This window comes from Dasypus novemcinctus, chromosome 17 (genome assembly GCF_030445035.2).
Source record: "Dasypus novemcinctus isolate mDasNov1 chromosome 17, mDasNov1.1.hap2, whole genome shotgun sequence".
NCBI classification, from domain to species: Eukaryota; Metazoa; Chordata; class Mammalia; order Cingulata; family Dasypodidae; genus Dasypus; species Dasypus novemcinctus.
In genome coordinates this window covers 98,579,557-98,599,279 of record NC_080689.1, presented here as the reverse complement: position 1 = coordinate 98,599,279, position 19,723 = coordinate 98,579,557, and the positions used below count along the sequence as shown (strand labels likewise).

General features: G+C 43.6%; 1 long non-coding RNA gene across 2 annotated transcripts; it reads right to left on the bottom strand.

Annotated features, from left to right (window-relative positions):
* Positions 1 to 302: 302 nt before the first annotated feature.
* Positions 303 to 19,522, bottom strand: LOC101425738 (uncharacterized). 2 transcript variants are annotated; one of them, XR_009181318.2, is made up of 4 exons: positions 19,424 to 19,504; positions 4,082 to 4,282; positions 3,113 to 3,319; positions 509 to 1,907 (listed from the first exon to the last, which is right to left on the bottom strand). It is a non-coding gene; the product is annotated as an uncharacterized lncRNA (long non-coding RNA). The 2 variants fall into 2 exon arrangements; XR_009181319.2 differs by having other exon boundaries at positions 303 to 3,319; positions 19,424 to 19,522.
* Between the last annotated feature and the right edge of the window lie 201 nt (positions 19,523 to 19,723).

The following is a 19,723-nucleotide window of genomic DNA, read 5'->3' as shown; positions in this document are numbered from 1 at the left end:
TCCCCAATAGAAGGTATTTTATATACTGAAATATTTTCCCTCAGTTTTTGTATTATCACAATGTAACGGATACAGACTTAGGTCACATTATTAACAATTTAAAGTTAATTTAACTCTATACCATCTAGTCGAACAAATGCAGCTGGTCTGGTCTGCAGTGCTCCTCCCTCCCGCAGTACAGATGCTCCCCCCACAGTGGAAGGGACAAGTGAGGGCAGAGCCACAGCCTTAGGGAGCAGCTCCTGATTCACAGGAGCACACACAGTCCTGAGCCCAGAGACACCACTAGGAAGTCATGAGTTGGCGCACTCTTCACCTTTATTTTTGATACAACTGACATAGAAAAGCAGGTGGAAGTGGTGGGACTAGGGTGATGGGACAACCCCTCCCCCCCAGACCCTGGGGTTCACAGTTATGGACTCGCCCTCCCCCCTGTGCACATGCGTTTAGCTTCTGGAACCGGTTCCCAACTGACATCAGAGGCGGTTGGAGGACCAGAGAACACGTGACAGAGCCCCACCCCCACAGCCACGTGCGCAAGCGCCAAGTTTCCAGGTCCTGCAGGGACCAGGTCCTGAGAGGGCCATGGAGGAGAGGCAGGTGGTGGAGCCTCATAAAGCTCTGTGAGGCATGTTCAGGCCATGCCTCCTCTCCAGGAACCCAAGCAGCCATCCCTGGCTCTGGCAGAAAACATGTGGGAAAGGACCACTCATGATGTTAGACTCACAGATGTGGAGGACAGTCCCATGCACTGAGATAGGGTCCTCCGTGAAGTGGTTTAGAAGTCTAGCCTAGGGCCGTGTCCTCAGATTGGAATGATTGCTTTTGCATGTCTTGGCTGCATTTGTTTCTTCTGGTTCATGGCCTTTCAAAGAATATGTCCTTTTTACTATTCAGAGGCAGAGTTCCTTATAGAAACATCCTGGCAAAATATCTGGGTTCTGGAAACTCCTTCAAAGTTATGCTTTCTCTGAACTCCATTGCTGGTTGTACCCTAGACTTTTCCCATATTAGAATATTTTTTAGTGAGGTTATTTAATATGTACAGGAAATGTGGACTCAGTAAGTTTGAATGTTTGAAGGACATTTGATAATCTGAGTCCAGAAACTAGTTCATGGCTTTCTTGAGTCCTTAAACTTGAGGCAAATTCTTAGCAAGCTTCTTAGCAATGAAGTAGAATATAAATCCAGACTTTGTAATACTTCCTGTGACTGTTTTCTGAATCAGTAGAAATGTAAAAATCGTGTGTTTGGGTGGAGCATGGATACAAATTCAGCTGTCTTTACTGTAGGTTCAGTGCTTTCTTTTTCTTTATGGAGTAACCATTAAAAAGGTAATGGGTTCCAATTCTCATGTAGCATTGCCAGACAAAATAGAGGACACCTAGTTAAACTTAAATCTCATAAAAACAATGTGTATTAACATATATGTCATATACAATTTGAGACATACTTATGCTAGAATACAATTCATTGTTTACTGAATTTCAAAATTTACTGACGTTTATTTTTTTATTTACTGAGACTGTGAATATTATTTTTAGGGATATTTTAAAGGTTTTATTAATTGAAGAACTTCTCCTTGTAGCGTATGCTAAGGGAAGAAGAGGTGAAAACAAGCTACCAGCCAAAAGACAGTAATTGCAGTAAAACTGACACTAGATAACATATACATACTCTTGTCTAAACTGTTTAAAATCAGAAATAAACATAAAATGTTTATAACGAATTTACATCGTGTTTGCGTTTAGTTGCATGATATTTTTCTGGAAAGATGCAAAAGGAGCAAAAACATTAGTGTCCTCTGCTGATGTGGACTGGGATGCCAGGGGAAGTGGGTGGGTGGAAGACTTCTCACTACATTTTCCATTGTGCAAAATTTGACTTTCACACCATGCAATGTTCACCTGTTAAAAGCAATCAAAATCACTGAAATGTAAATTTTAAAATCTTCACAACCAATTAATGAGAAAAAAGCACAGATTTTTCCTATAAGCCTACAAGCCTGGAGTTCTTTGATGTGGAGGGGCTTTCCAGCACAAACCAATGTTTATTTATAAATAATTTAAGTATAGAACCTAGGAAGAAGTCTTTGTGCTATGAATTAGGAAGAATCAATAAATTGCTCTAACAACATCCCTAATAACTGTGCTGTCCCTTTATCCTTTGAAGGGCCCACCTGCAATTTCCCCTGTCAGAGTCCTGGATGAAGTTCTACCCTCCCCCACTTCAAGCCCACCTGCCCTCTGCCCCTCCCCCCTGTAGAATGTCTGAGTGCTCCATTCTAGTCCTGTTGAGATTCAAACTTCTCCACCCTTTCCGTGGATTTCTGGGAATCTGTTGGCAGCGGTTCACTCTCAGGGTGGAGAATTGAAACTTTCCTAGAGGTTGTCAGAGAGCGGTGGTCAGTGTCCAAGTGTACCGAGGTGACTTCAAAAGGTAAGCATGTAGGATAAGGTGGTGTGTTATCAGGGTCCCTGATATCCTTCAAATCCATAGAAAGTCACAGTTGACCCATCTTCTTGGAACAAGATTTGAGATGAATCTCGAGGAAGGAGAAATCACTGGACTTCACTAAGAACCTCTCCCCTGGAAATTGGTGGGGTAGGTTGGAAAGCCAAGACTTAGAGTTGAGGAAGGGGTCTCCTTAGATATGTGAGAGGGCTACAATAGGTATGAGAAAGTCTGGATGCAGGAAGAGTTTCTCTCTAGAAAAAAGCCACATAACAAGTGTATTAAATGGTAGCGGGTTTACGTTGTGTGGTAGTGTAGAGAGGCTTGTCTCCACCCTTTGTCATTACTTCAGGCACCTGGGAACTTATGATTTTACTGGAAGAATATGACCTGCAGTAAATGAGATCCTATGGGGACAGTTAGAATCAATGGCCTCACATAAAAACACTTTTTGGTAGAGTTCATCGTGGCCAAGTCAGCAGTGAAATATCCAGTCTGCAAGGCAGCCTGGAAGTTACTCTAATGGTCCCAGCCCAGAGCCTCTAAGCTCCTACCAGCCCAGAGGCCTTTTGCTTTCACTCCTGGCAAATGTTTTCTTTGATTCAATGTTTCCAGGGCACTTGTGTTAACTTCAGCTAGTTTTAGAGATTGGGTTTACCTGGATTTTATGACTTTTTCTTAAACTGTGTAAACTCAGATGTTCAACCAATTCATCTTCTCTAATTCCTCACAGTGAACCCTCAGCTCTTCATTTTAAAGGTGAGGTGAAGATGCTGCTCATAGTCCATGAATACTTCATGGTCATGGAATAGATAGTGGCTGCTATTTGTTTTCAGTAAAACACTCAATGAAGGGTGGTTTCCTTCTGAAGAGGGGAAGGAGAAGAGATACAATTAGGTATTAGGTATATGTTACTCTATCACTAATAGTACTAGCAGTAACAGTAGTATTGGTAACAGTCTGAAGAGATGATGCAGAACATAATCTTAAGAATTTACCACCTTCATGACGCCCTTGTGCTGTCTAGAACTTACCCAAAAGAACATCCCCTATCTGCTCGTGAGCATGCTGAGGGGTATTTTTTCCAAAGCATTCCTTGGCAACAGCTCTTTGGTCAAGAGGCTGACTGAATGTCTTCACCCAATATTGAGTCTGGCTGAATTTCTGGTAGCGATTTCCTCAGAGAGGGGCTGTCCTGATAGCACGTGCTTCTTTCTCCTTAGCACTCAGAGGTCTGGGAGTTCTCTTATGGGAAAACCCTGATCTGGAGTTCTAGAACCTAAAATCACTAGAGGGACAGGTGCTATTCTGAATTTCCTCCACCTAGGTGCCAGCTCACTTTTTGAAATTCATAGCTTTGATTCTCTTGACGTATGCATGGCTATTCCAACAGAACGGCATGCCTGTTCCAGCACCACAAAGGAGAAACACGTCTCTCAGTGAGGTGATTTATTGCAAATGCACAAGCAAGGAACTGGGAGAATCTTCCCAAAACCAGTTCAAAGTGAGAATGGGAACTTGAATTTTTATAGGGAAAAACCCAGGGGAGAGATGAAAAGAAAAGCAAGTGCAAAACAAGAAACAAGTGATGACTTTAGACCTTCCAGGGGTCTTGTGAGGAGGGTACCTGCAATTTTCCAGTCCTGCGTCATCTCAAGCACGTTAAACTCATAACTGCTGTTTCAGTTTCAGTGATTTTTCAGTGACAGTTTAGATTCAGATATTGGTGCTTCTGATCCTATTTTCTGGTTTTGCCTTCAGTTGGTATTTTATTCTTCTTATTCCTGTAAGCAGAACTGGGAAGGTCTGGTTGATGTCCTTTTGGGAGCTAAGAACAAAGAGTAACTATTAAGATTGGATTAAGAGAAAGCTATCTTAGTTATGCCTGGGTAGATCCAGAGCTGCATAGGTGAAGAAATGTTTAATAAGCTCTCAATTTCCTAATGATTAAAGGACAGCTCCTGAGAGCTTCAAGAGTGTTGCCTTTGTGGTCTCTAAATGCACCCATTTCCTTGTCTCTACAGCATCTCCAGTGCTGGGACCAGACAAGACCATGAACTCTGGAGTCTCCCTATATCCTGGCACTGCCCTGCCAATCCCTTCACCCATTCCTGGCCCACAACCCCCACCTCCCTGGGGGCAGCACCTACCCCCATCTTTCCTTCCTGGCAGCTCTCTGCCACTGCCTGCATTCCCCAGGCCACAGTTGGTGACAGAAAAGGGGGGCCTTGTCCCCAGTGGGACTAGAAGTGAGAAGATCATTCTTCAAATCAGAAAACTAGGGGGACCAGCAGAGCTCCCTCCTACTCAGCCCTTTGTCCTTCCTCAGATGCCCCACATTTCAAGTGACCCAAGGATCCTCTGTGGGGCTGCTCAGCATGTCCCTCCTGGGATCTTGAGGGCCTCTGCTCTGGAGCCCTTGATCCCAGCCTCAGCTGTGGGGTGCACCCAGTCTGCTGAGGGAGCCTGGACCCCAGGCCTTCCTCCTCAGGCTCCCCACCAGCTGCCCAGTTGACCCCCAGTATTCCTCCAGGGAATGCTTTCTTCAGGCCACAGGGGGCCTCCATGGAGAGAGGTCCTCCATCCACCCAGTCCAAGGATGACTCCTGTAAGCCCAAGAGTGTTTACCAGAACTTCCGATGTTGGCAGTGCTTCAAGTCCCTGGCCTGGAGGCACATTCGCCTAAGTCCTGATGCTGAAGCTCTTTTCTGCTTTCTCATGTGAGTGGCTTCGTCTGGGAGGCACATTTGGCTGTTCTGCACCATTCAGATACAGAGGGCTAGGGGATGGATACCCCAGGTTAATGTCTCCAGAATTTCTTGACAGTAGGTCATGAGGAGAGGAGATCTATTTCTGGTTTATGACTGAGTTTCAGGTGTCTTATCTCAATTAATACCTCCCTAACTTGTATATATAAAGAACTCGTATATCTTGAAAATAGAAAGATAAATGACACATTTAAAAAATGTGAAAAAGATTTAAACAGACACTTTTCCAAAGAAGAAATATAAATGGCTAAAAAGCACATGAAAAAAATGCTCCAAATGTCTAGCTATCAGGGAAATGCAAATCAAAACTACAATGAGATACCATCTTACTCCCTTAAGATTGAAAGCTATGAATAAAACAGAAGACTACAAATGCTGGAGAGGATGTGGAGGAATGGGAACACTCACCAATTGATGGTGGGAATGCAGAAGGATCCAACCATTCTGGAGGACAGTTTGGTGGTTTCTCAAAAAACTAACCATAGATTTGCCATATAACCCAGCAATTCCACTGCTGGGTATATATCCAGTAAAACTGAAAACAAGGACACGAACTGATATATGCACACCAATGCTCATAGCAGCATTGTTCACTATCGCCACAGTTGGAATCAACTCAAAAGTACATCAAGAGATGAATGGATAAATAAAATGTGGTACATACATACAATGGAATACTACTCGGCTTTATGAACAAATACACTACAAACACACGTGATAACATGGATGAATCTTGAGAACCTTATGTTCAGTGAAGCAACCGAGGCATTGAAGGACAAATACTACATGACCTCAATGATATGAAATAAGTAAACCAAGCTGCCTCAGAGAGCTAGAGACTGGATGATAGGCTTACAGGAAATCGGGGGGTAGAGGAAGGATGTAAGCTGACACCTACATGGGTGAACTCTATGACAAGCTGGAGGTATTTTTACTAGGAAGGGATAAAATGGGGGCATAGGGTTACCTTTGGGTGGGGCTTTGCAGGTTTATGGGGGCTAGAGATTGGAGGATGGGTAATATTGCCCAAGGAATTGTGGGGAGTGTCTGGCAACATATGAACATAGGAGATTGTCAGGTATTTGGTTGAGAGTATAATGCTGAGAAAATCTTTTCAAAAATATAATAAGGTAAGTTACCTGTTTAAGTTGCTTAAAGGGGATAATCTGATGCAGGACAGGCTCCTAGGGAATATGTGAATGCTCATTTTGCTATAGTGGGTTATATCATTGGAAAGAGACCTATATAATGAGAGTGAAGGTATACCCACATCCTGAAGAGAACTGATGCCATCAAATAGAGGGAACTGTATCTTTCAAGAGAAATGGTGGCTCCAAGGGCTTAGGGCAGTTGAGCATGTCAAGCCCTCAACAGTGTTGCAAGTATCTCTGAACATGGCCCTTCAAGCAATGAAGATTGTCTGTCACTGTGGGCCTTAAGGGGGGGGGGAGATGTCTTGAATAGATGAACCAATGTAATGGTGTGGGCAATAGAAGTGTTTCACAAGAGTACACAAGGACAGATATAAGACATGTAAAATTACACCAAAAATGTATAGGGGCTGATAGGCTAAAATGTAAATAATAATGTAAAACATAAGATAACTAAAAATTTAGAGAACTGTATAGAGTAAAATATAAATCACAATGTAAACACAAATGTTACCTTCTTTGAAAGCTATTGTCTCTATATCTGTACATCAGTTTAAGTATATATAGTATGAATATGTAAAAAGATTATTGCTGTGGAAGGGAAAAGGTTTTATGTTTGATATGTGGGAGTACTGTATATGGTATATATGAATTACTGTGATCTAAAACTCTTGTGACGATAAGCTTAATAATTAGAAAACAGAAAAGAAAAAGATAGGACATAGACACTGAGGAAAAGACAGAAGTATTTGCCTTGCCAAGTTGCATACAGGGCAACACTTATTGCAGTGATGGAAGGCAAAACATCAAAAACAAAGCTTTTGCAATTTTAAATTTTTTGATACCCCAATTTATTTTTACCTTAATTTTTCTAAATTAATATGTATTCTATATCTAACCTTTAAACTCATTGCTATATTCCATTTTACTTATAAGGGAACCTGGCAATATATTGGGCTTCACTTTTCAGGAATTTTTGAATCACAGAGAGGTTCAACAATGGCAGCAGAGGAATACTGATGTGGGATGTTATTGAAAAGGGACACATAGCTGGCACGGAGTTCTAGAGGGCATATATCCAGGATACACAAAAATGTCTGGATATTTTCATAGTGGATACAATTAAAAACAACTGAGGGAGTGCTGAGTTCCTAGCCAGGGGAGCTCTATCACAGTCCCTAAAGGAACAGCAACAATCCCGAAGTGAACGGCATAGACCAAAAAAGAAGGAAGGTCCAACAATTAGCCCTTGATACAAATGAATATGCTTATGAACATGTGCACCTGAAATAAGAACAAGGCCTAGAGCTGCAGGGTGCCTAAGGGTTACTTCCTGAGAGCCTCTGTGTTGTTCAAAGGTGGCCAGTCTCAAAGCCAAACTCAGCATGTAAATATGTTGCCTTCCCCTCAGCATGGGACATGACTCCTGGGGATGAGCCTCTCTGGTACTGAGGGATTACTACCAACTACCACCTGATGATGTAACTAGAAAATGACCCTGAATGCAAGGGTCAACTTGGACCAGCAGGATATCTCAGTCTACATATAATACCAGGAGTTAAAAATGCTTTTTGACCTGAATCAAAGGGGGAAATGGAAAGGACAAATGAGTTTATATGGCTATGAGTCTCCAAAAAAGAGCCAGGAGGTTATCAGAGGAGTCACTCTTATGCATACCTCAGCAGAGTCCCAGAGACAGATAAAGTGGATACAACCCCAGGTATTGGTTCTTCTGAGGGCTACAGAGACCCACAGGTTCTATGGTCATGGCAGATGGAGTTCAGTGCCATGTCAGTTGGCCCTTCTTTGGAGTTTGTGTTTCTGTGTGATGGAGCTGGACTCAGACATGATCTTTTTTCACAAGTCTTTCCTGTTACATTTACCAGAACTGTAGCTGGTGCTGGGGTTTAATGTATACCCAGAGGATCTCAATCTCTGGGCTGACCATAGGATAGCCAGGGCCTGAACCTCAACAGACTTCAGCTTCTACACTCTGGTTTATTGGACTTACCCCATCAGCCAAAATGGAGTTGAAGAAGGTCAACCACCATACCATGGAGCCAAGAGTGCCTACAACTGAAAGCAGGAGGATTGCATCCAGCATCCATGTGGAATCTAAGCCCCCTCTTGATACAGATGTGGAGTGGACACAACCAATCCAAGATCCACAGGATGGAGGAATAGAATATGGATTAGAGTGGACTTACTGATATTCTATTCATGAAATCTTGTGATAAGTAATCGAAGAAAATGTGGCATTGGTGTGGAGACAGTGGCCATGGTGGCTGCTGGGTGTGGGTAATGGAGGAAGAGATGAGATATGGAGGCATTTTCAGGACTTGAAGTTGTCCTGGGTGGTGCTGCAGGGAAAATTACTGGACATTGTATGTCCTCCCATGGCCCACTGGATGAAACTTGGGAGAGTGTGGGCTATGATGTGAACCATTGACCATGAGGTGCAGCCATGCTCAGAGATGTACTCACCAAATGCAATGAATGTCTCATGATGATGGAGAAGACTGTTGCTATGGGGGGAGGATTGGGGTGAGGGGGTGGGGTGTATATGGGGACCTCATATTCTCTGAATGTAATTTAAAAATTAAAAAAATAATTAGGGGAAAAAAGAAAAAGAAAGGACATAGTGAGGAAAAGATGGAAGAAGTTGCCTTGCCAATTTGCCTAAGGGCAACACTTACTGCAGTGATGGAAGGCAAAACATCAAAAACAAAGCTTTTGCATTTTTAAATTTTTTGATACCCCAATTTATTTTTACCTTAATATTTCTAAATTAATATGTATTCTATATCTAAACTTTAAACTCATCACTATATTCCATTTTACTATTAATGGAATGTGGCAATATATTAGGCTTCATTTTTGAAGAAGTTTTGGATCACAGAGAGGTTCAAGCATGGCAGGGTAGGAATATTGGTGTGGGATGTTATTGACAGGGGACACATGGTTGGCAGTGAGTTCTCCAGAGCATATATCCAGGGTACATAAAAATATTTGGATATTTTCATAGTGGTTACATTTAAAAATGACAACTGAGGGAGTGCTGAGTTCCTAGCCAGGGGAGCTCTATCACATTCCCCAGTGGAACAGCAACAATCCCCCAAGTGCAACCACAAAGACCAAAAAAGAAGGATGGTCCAACAATGAGTCCTTAATACTAATGACTATGCTTGTGAGCCTGTGCACCTGAAATAAGAACTAGACCTAGAGTTGCAGGGTGTCTAAGAGTTACCTCCTGAGAGCCTCTGTGTTGCTCAAATGTGGCCAGTTTTGAAGCCAAACTCAGCATGTAAATGCATTTCCTTCCCCCCAGCATGGGACATGCCTCCCAGGGATAAGCCTCCCTGGCACTGAAGGATTACTACCAAGTACTGGCTGATGATTTAACTAGAAAATGACCTTGAATAAATGGGTCAACTCAGACCAGCAGAATATCTCAGCCTACATATAATACCAGGAGTTAAAAATGCTTCTTGACCTTGAATAAAAGGGGAAATAGAAAAGACAAATGAGCTTATATGGCTATGGGTCTCCAAAAAAGAACCAGGAGGTTATCAGTGGGGTCACACTTATGCACACCTCAGCATAGTCCCAGAGACAGATAAAGTAGATACAACCCCAGGTATTGGTTCTTCAGAGGGCAACAGAGACCCACAGTTTCTATGGTCATGGCAGATGGAGCTCAGTGCCATGTCAGTTGGCCCTACTTTGGAACTTGTGTTTCTGTGTGATGGAGCTGGACTGAGATGTGATCTTGGTTCACAAGCCTCTCCTGTTACTTTTACTGGACCTGTGGTTGGCATTGGGGTTTAGTTGTACTCATGGTACCTGAATCTCTGGACTGCCCATGTGACAGCCAGGCCCTGAGCTGCAACAGACTTGCAATTCCTACACTCTGATTTATTGGACTTACCCCACTCAGCTAACAAGGAGGTGAAGAAGGTCAACCACCACAGCAGGGAGCCAAGAGTGCCTACAACTACATGCAGGAGAACTGCATTCATCATTCATGTGGAATTTAAGCCCTTTCTCAATATAGAGGGGGAAAGGACATAACCATTCCAGGGCCCACAGGATGGAGGAATAGAGTATGGATTAGAGTGGACTTACTGATATTCTACTCATGAACTACTGTGATTAATAATCAAAGAAAATGTGGCATTGGTGTGGAGAAAGTGGCCATGGTGCCTGCTGGGGGTAGGGAGTGTGAGGAAGAGATGTGATATTGGGCATTTTGGGGACTTGGAGTTGTCCTGGGTGGTGCTGCTGGGACAGTTACTGGACATTGTATGTCCTCCTGTGGCCCACTGGGTGGACTGCAGGAGAGCGTGGGCTATGGTGTGGACCACTGACCATGAGGTGCAGTGGGACAGTTACTGGACATTGTATGTCCTCCCGTGGCCCACTGGGTGGACTGTGGGAGCGTGTGGGCTATGGTGTAGACCACTGACCATGGGGTGCAGTGTTGCTCAGAGATGTATTCACCAAGTGCAATGAATGTCTCATGATGATGGAGGAGGTTGTTATGGGGTGAGGAGTGGGGTCAGGGGGATGAGGGTATATGGGGACCTCATATTTTTTGAATGTAACATTTAAAAAAAGAGACAAAATTAAGTAAATATAAAAAAATAACTAAAGTCAACCATATGCTTCACCAAAAGAAAAAAAAAAAGAAATAGCGATTTTCCAAAGAGTACCCTCACATCCAATGACTCTTGTGTCTAATAATCCCTCTCCCCATATCAATAATCACTAGGTTGACTTAAAATAATTAAAATATATAGCACTGTGTAATGCAGTTTTGCCTATTTTGGAACTTTAAATCTGAGTTGTTGCTAGAGCTGTATTTTGTTTATTTTGCTTTCATACATTCTGCTGTACAATTATAGCATACTTTGTGTATCAAGTTTTCTGTTGATGGACATTTGCCTTGTTTCTGTTTCTGATCACTGCCAATAAGTCTGCAATAAACATTGTGATCCATGTCACACACAAAAAAAACTTATGAGATACAGCAAAGGCAGTCTTGACAGGGAAATTTATAACCCTAAGCACTTATATTAAAAGAGAAAAAAGAGCTAAATGCAAAGATTTAACTGAGCAACAAGAGAAACTAGAAAAAGAACAACAAACCAATCCTCAAAGCAAGCAGAAGAAATAACAAAGATTGAAATAGAAATAAATGAAATTGAAAAGAAAAAAGAACTTTAGAGAAAATCAAAATCAAAAGCTGGTTCTTTGAGAAGATAGGTAAAATTTACAAACCCCTACTGAGATTAACAGAGGAAAAAAAGAGGCAAATAAATACAATCTGAAAAAAAGGGAAGAACTATGACTGACCCCACAGAAATAAAAAGGATCCTAAGAGGATATTATGTGAAACTGTATGTCAACAAACTATACAACCTAGATGAAATGGGCAAATTCCTAGAAATGCACAAACAACTTACACTGACACTATAAGAAATGCAAGAACTTAACAAACCACTCACACTTAAAGATATTGAATCCATCATCAAAAACTTCCCATCAAAAAAAAGTCTAGAACCAAATGGCTTTACAGGTGAATTCTACCAAACATTTCAAAAAGAATTAACACCAATCCTGTTCACTCTTTCAAAAAATTGAAGAGGAAAAATTACCCAACACTTTTTATGAAACCAATATCATTGTAAAATCAAAGCCAAATAAAGACACCACCAGGAAAGAAAATTATAGACCAATTTCTCTATTAAACAGAGATGCAAGAATTCTCAACAAAGTATTTGTAAATTAAATGCAGGAGCATCTCAATAGACTTGTACATTACGACCAAGTGGGATTTATTCCTGGTAGGCAAGGCTCATTCAACATCAGAAAATCAACCACATTATCAAACTGAAAAAAAAAAAAACACATCATCTCAATCAAAAAAAAATCAGAAAAAAATCAGAAAAAGCATCTGACAAAATCTGGCATCCTTTCTTGATAAAAACATTTCAAAAAATATGAATAGGAGGAAAATTCCTCAGTATGATAAAAAGTATATATGAAAACCACATGACCAACATCTTAGTTAGTGGGGAAGAGTTGAAATCTTTCCCTCTAAGATCAGGAACAAGACAAAGATGCCCACTAGCAACCTTTTTATTTAACATTGTACTAGCTCTAGTTAGAGCAAGAAAAAGAAAACAGTAAAGGCATCCAAATAGGATAAAGAGGAAGGAAAACTCTATTTGTGGATAACATGATCCTATTTTTAGAAAATTCAGAAATGTCTACAAAACAAAGCTACTTGAGCTAATAAATGAGTTCAGCAAAGTGGCAGGATACAAGATCAATATGCAGAAATCCATAATGTTTTTGTACATTAGTACTGCATAATCTGAAGAGGAAATCGGGGGGAAATTCCACTAACAATAGCAACAAAATGACTAAAACACCTAGGAATCAATTTAACCAAAGTAGCACAGGACCTATAAGCAGAAAACTACAAAACAACACTAAAAGAAATGTTAGAAAGATTTAAACAAATGGAAAGATATTCCATGTTCATGGACTGGAAGACTATTGTGAAGATGTCAATCCTAACTCAACTGATTTAAAGATACAACACAATACCAATCAAAATTCCAACAGCTTACTTCACATTAACAGAAAAGGCAATTACCAAATTCACTTGGAAGGTAAAGTACCCCTGAATAGCCAAAAGTATTCTAAAAAAGCATAGTATACTATACAATAGCATAATATAGGAGGAATTTCACTGTCTGATCTTCAAACATATTACAAAGCTTCAGGGGTCAAAACAACATGGTACTGGCATAAAGAGAGACACATTGAACAGTGGAATAGAATTGAAACTCTAGAAATAAACCCTTACCTCTACGGTCAACTAGTTTTTGACATATCTACCAAGTCCATGTTAACAGGAAAAAACAGTTTCTTCAACAAATTGTACAGGGAGAGCTGCATATCTATAACCAAAAGAATGAAAGGGGACCCCTATCTCATTCCCTATAAAAGAATCAACTCAAAATGGATCAAAGACCTAAATATAAAAGGCAGAACCATAAAACTACTAGAAGAAAATGTAGGGAAATATCTTAAAGACTTCATGGTACATGTGATTTCTTGGACCTTACACCCAAAGTACACACAACAAAAGAAAAAACAGTTAATTCGGAACTCCTCAAAATTAAATACTTTTGCTTCTCACAAGACTTTGTCAAAAGAGTGAAAAGGCAGCCAACTCAATGGGAGAAAATAATCAGAAATCACATACCTGATAAGGGTTTAATATCCATGATATATAAAGAGATGTTACAATTCAACAATATAAAGACAAAAGACCCAATTAAAAATGGGCCAAAGACATGAATAGACATTTGCCCAAAGAAGAAATACAAATGGCAAAAAACACATGAAAAAGTATTCAATGTCAGAGAACTAAATGTTGGAAAGAATGTGGATAGGAACACGTATTCACTGTGGTTGGTAATGCAGAATGTAGAGCCACTGTGGAGTTCAGCAGTTCCTAAATAAGTTGAATATAGATTTCCCACATGACCTTGCAATACCACTATGGGGTATATATCCAGAAGAACTGAGAGCTGTGAGAGCAGTGACATGAAGAGACATCTGCACATCTATGTTCATAGTGGCATTATTCACAATTGTCAGAAGCTGGAAACAACCAAGGTGTCCATCAACTGATAAATGGATAATAGAACTGTGGTATATTCACACAATGGAACATTATGCATCTGTAAGAAGAAATGAAGTCATAACATTGACAACATTGATGAACCTGGAGGGCAGTATGTTGAGTGAAGCAAGCCAGACAGAAAAGGACAAATACAGGAAAATTGCATTACAATGAACCAAATGTATTGTGTAATATAATGTATGATTCCATTTATATAAAATGTAAATAGAAATCAATTTAGAGATGAAAGAAAAAAGCAAAATAAGCCAGAAAGGGGAGCTGTGGACAACAAAGAAAGCACAGAAAGATTGAGGGGTGGTGGATTTTTTTGTTTGTTTTTTATTATCACTGAGATAATGAAAATGCTCTAGTGATGACTATAGTGTTGGATATCTCCAGAACCCTCAGGAGCACTGATATTTGGGATAGTACCTACTTCGGCAGTCAGTAAGATCCTGCTGAGATGTGCAGAAACTCACTTTGAAGTTCCTTAGCTTTATAAACTCATTTATCTCTACCTTTCCCCCCTTTCGGTCAAGGGCTTTTTCCAGCTGCATTGCTAGTTGGTGCTTGGTTATAATCCCTTGGTGCCAGACAGGCTCATCCCCAGGATTCATGTCCTACACTGGGGGAAAATAATGTATTTATACGCTGAGTTTGGCTTAGAGAGAGGCTACATTTGAGAAAAAAGGAAGCTCCGAGAAGGCAACTCTTAGCGCCCTATAATACAGGCTAGGTTTCAATTTCAAGAGTAAAGGTTCTGGGAAACGGACTTGGCCCAGTGGTTAGGGAATCCATCTACCACATGGGAGGTCCACAGTTCAAACCCTGGGCCTCCTTAACCTGCGTGGAGCTGGCCCATGAGCAGTGCTGATGCACGCAAGGAGTGCTGTGCCATGCAGGGGTGTCCCCCCGTGTAGTAAGGAGAGCCACCCAGCATGAAAGAAAGTGCAGTCTGCCTAAGAATGGCACCACCTACACAGAGAGCTGACACAACAAAAAGAGACACAGATTCCCGTGCCGCTGACAAGAGAAGTGGACAAAGAAACAAAACGCAGTAAACAGACACAGAAAAGAGACAACTGGGGTGGGGGGGAGGGGAGAAAAATAAATAATCTTTAAAAAAAAAGAAAAAGAGTAAAGGTTCTTATAGTCATCAATATCAAAGACCCATAAGTAGACCATCCTCCTTCACTAGTCATTGCCCCTGTATTTGGGGGATTCTTGCTGTCCTATTAGAGAATGTGGCAGTGCTCCCCAGGATGGGAACTGGATATTCCTTCCGTTATTATGAGTCTCCACCCCCCATGGCAATGCCCCATGAACATCTGAACATATTTATATGCCTTTTACGTATGCCCAGGTGAGCTTCCTCCTATTTATTCCCCATCACTGACACCCCATACAAATGCTCACCCCCTGCCACAGACAGAAAACCACAACTGCTGGACAGGATGTAGAGAGAAATGAACAGTTAGTTATTCACTGTTGGTGGGAATGCAGAATGGTACAGCCCCTATGGAGGATCATTTGGCAGTTCCTAAAGAAGTTGAATATAAACTTGCTACATGACCCTGCAATATCACTACTAGGTATATATCCAGAAAAACGAAGAGCACTAACACCAACAGACATCTGCACACCAAAGTTCACTACAGCAGTATTCACAATTCCAAAAGTTGGAAAAAACCCAAGCGTCCATCAACTGATGAATGGGTAAATTGTGGTGCATTCACATAATGGAATATTACACAGCTGTAAGTGAAGTCATAAAGCATATGACAAGCATGAATCTAGAGGACATTATGTTGAGTGAAGCAAGCCAGACACAAAAGGACAAATACTGTATGATTGTGTGACTATGAACCAAATATATTGTGTAGCATATTGTTGGATTCAAAAAAATTTATATGTATCCAGTACGTTTATTTGAGAAATGGTATCTCTTTTTTTTTTTATTTATTTATTTATTTAACTTCCCCCCCTCCCCTGGTTGTCTGTTCTTGGTGTCTATTTGTTGCCGTCTTGTTTCTTTGTCTGCTTTTTGTTTCTTTGTCCGCTTCTGTTGTCGTCAGCAGCACGGGAAGTGTGGGCGGCGCCATTCCTGGGCAGGCTGCACTTTCTTTTCACGCTGGGCTTTCCTCACGGGCGCACTCCTTGCGCGTGGGGCTCCCCCACACGGGGGACACCCTTGCGTGGCACGGCACTCCTTGCGCGCATCAGCACTGTGCATGGCCAGCTCCACACGGGTTGAGGAGGCCCGGGGTTTGAACCGCGGACCTCCTATATGGTAGACGGACGCCCTAACCACTGGGCCAAAGTCCGTTTCCCGAGAAATGGTATCTTTATCCAACAGTGTTTTCTTTTTCTTTTTAAATTATTGTTTACATATTCAATTATTAAATGTACAAAATAATGTTTTAAAAAAAGTGAGGTTACACTGAAGAGTTGAAAATCAGAGACTTTAAAATGTGATCCTTTACTCAAGAAAAATAAATACCAAAAAAAGAGCTATAGAAACCAAGCTTTTTTCAGCATAATAAAACTGTGTGTGAAATATATGAATATGGATAAAGTTGCATATATGCCTGTTTTCTTTGAAATTGAACAAATGTATGTTAACAAAAGATTGTAACATAATATCACTTATGCTGAGTGAAGAAGCCTGACACAAGTACTACATATTGTGTGATCCCATTTATATAAAAGGTAAATGCAAATCAATTTATAAAGTTGAAGTTCAATTAGTAGTTATATAGGGCTGGGGAGGACTGCTAAGGGGTTTGCGTTTTTTCTAGAGTACTGAAAATGTTCTAAAATTTGATGGTGAGGAATGCATAATACTGTGATAATATTAAAAGCCACTGATTATACACTTCAGATAGATTGTATGGTATATGAATATATCTCAGTAAAACTTAATAAGTAGATAATTGTGTAAGAACAGCAAAAAAGAATAGCAGCAGTTCAGCAGGGGAAACAAAGATCAAGGGGTGATGAATTTCCTTATTAATTTATTTTTATTTATTATTATTCAAATAATGAAAATGTTCTAATGATGGTTGAGGTAATGAATACACAACTATGTGATTATACCAAATACCACGGGTTGTGCACTTTTTTTGGTTGTACACTTTAAATGAATTGTTTTTATTAATGTATACCAATAAAGTTGATTTGTTAAAAACATATAAGCATGTATCAATAAAATTAATTTGTTTTTTTTTTTTAAAGAAAAACACTTCTAATCCTCATCCAAAGATTTCATTGTTAAGGTTTTGGTATAAAACCTCCCCAGATTTTCCCACTGAGCAACACTGTATTCCTCCTCCTCACACTTAGGATCTGCTGAGTGACAGTGCATTAGGAGAATGGCACAGTCATCTGTGTGGAAGTGACAGGGCCCCCAGCAGCTCTGCCTGGCTTTCCCCCTTCCAGGGTGGCAATCGTGTGAAAAACACCTTCAGAAGCTCAGGGGGAAGCGCAGGGGTCAAAAGAAGGGGGTGGGGGTGAGGAAGTCCAGCACATCTGTCTTAAGTAGAGCAGCTGCTCCACAGCTCTGAACTGCTTCCCTGGAATGGGACCAACTCTTCTAAGAGGCTGAGAACAGTAAGCGCAGAGGCTTCCTCTGCAGCCGGCTCCTTTAAGGTCAGCTGGGTGACAGCTCTTGGCAGACACAGCAGGGCTGGAATGGTGTCCCCAAGGCACCTGGGTCACCCCCTCTGCGAAGCAGAGCTGCCCTGGAGCTCCTGAAATGCTCAGCACAGCCCTGGGCTCCCTCAGCAGCCCCTAGTAGGTGCGCTTTCCCAGTCTGTGCAGTGCACCCTAGCAGGCACCCAAATCCGGTGGCCCCTGTTGGCCAGCCAACCTCCTCCGGCCCTCGCAAGCTAGCATCTTAGCAAGACACACAAACCATTTCCACCCAGCATTACTCCAACAAATCAAAGTTTTAAGAAAAGCTTTAACCACTACCAAAAGGAAAAGCTTCCCTGGGGCCATGGGGAGCTCTGAGGAAGGTCCTGGCTCAGGCTGTCCCAGGGCGTCCAGGGCAGCACAGCCAGGAGGGGTGCGATGGGAGCCGGCTCCTAGACCACAGACCTGGCCTGCCGCGTGTACTCCCGGAAAGCAGAAAGGCGTAAAACGGGAGGAAGAGAGAAAACGAAAGTCTCAAGTGGCTCACCAGGGCTTGGACCCAAAGAATGCAAATGCCCACGATGAGGAAGAGCGCCACCCGCAGACCTCTGGGTTGGATACACACTTTTAGTTGTAAACTGTTGAGGTTCCTGCAAAACTCCCAGGCTGGGCAGAAACCTGCCCTCGCGCCCCTCCCAGGAGAGGGCCCCATTCCTTGTGCTCCCTGAGGGCACACACAGGGTGTCAGCCCTGCTCCCCCCCCCCACCCCCCCACCCCCGGCCTTCCCAGGGCCCCTCCCCAGGGAGCAGATCAGTTCCCCTGTAAAAGTCACGCTGTGGACAGGCACCAGCTGGCCCTATCCAGGGTAGAAGAAAGAGAAGCAGCAGCCTGGGCCTGGAGGCAAATGTGAAGTAGAGGGCCGGGAAGGGAGCACTGAAAGGGGAGGCCCCCAGGAACCTGGGAGGGTAGGCAGGGAGGGCAGGGGGCAGGGCTGCAGGTTGGACCACGGGGAAACAGGGGGCATGTGGGGAGGGAGGGGGGCTGTGGGCAGAGGAGGGGCCATGGGCGGAAGAAGGATGGGGAGGAAAGGGATAGCGTGGGGAAGGAAGGGTCAGGAGGAGGAGGAGGGACTGTGGGGGGAGGGACCCTGGGGCGAAGGACGGGGGAGGAGGGACAGTGGGGGAGGGGTAAATTGTGACGGGGAGAAGGAACGTGTTGGGGGGGATAGTGGGGGGTGGGAAGGGACCAAGACTGGGGACAGGTCCGTTTGGGGGGAGGAGGGACCGTGGGCAAGGGCCCCTGGGGGGAGGAATAGTGGGGGGGAGAGCATGGTGGGCAGAGGGTCCCTGGGGGAAGGAATAGTGGGGGGGGAGGGACCATGGGGATAGGGAAAGAGGGGGAGGAGGGACCATGGGGGAAGTGTGGGCCGCCTTCCCCGTGGGCCGCGGGACTCTTATTCTGACTCGGGCCTCACCCCAGTCCCGCCGCGCTGGGCCTGGACCCCCGAAAGGCCCCCGCCCGGCCCGCGCCGCCCGCAGAAGCAGCCCCCCCCCCCCGCAGGCCCCGAAGGACCCCGCCCCCCGCAGGCGAGGCAGCAGGACCTCCGTGGGCGCGGGACGGGCGCCCCTCACGCGGCAAGGGGGCTCGCTCGCCCACATCTGTGCCCACGGGCCCCGCCTGCGCCCGGCCGACGCCACGCGGGGCCCAGACTTACCGCTGCGCGGGCGGGACACGGGGGTCCCGAGGGCGGGCGAGCGCTCCCCGCAGCGCCCCGTGCGCCCCGACACCGCGTCCCTCCTGCCCTGGGGCTCGCAGGGGTGCCGCGGGAGCGCGCAGCAGGTCCGCGGGGCGCGCGCCCAACCGCCGCCAGCTGTTAAAGGGGCCGCCGCACGGGGGCGGGCGGGACTTGAGGGCCTGAGAGCCCGAGGGCCAATCAGGTCTGGACCGGTTCCCCGACTCCGCCCCGAGGGGGCGTGGCCCTCCCCGTGACGGACAACGCCCAGCAGCCAATCAT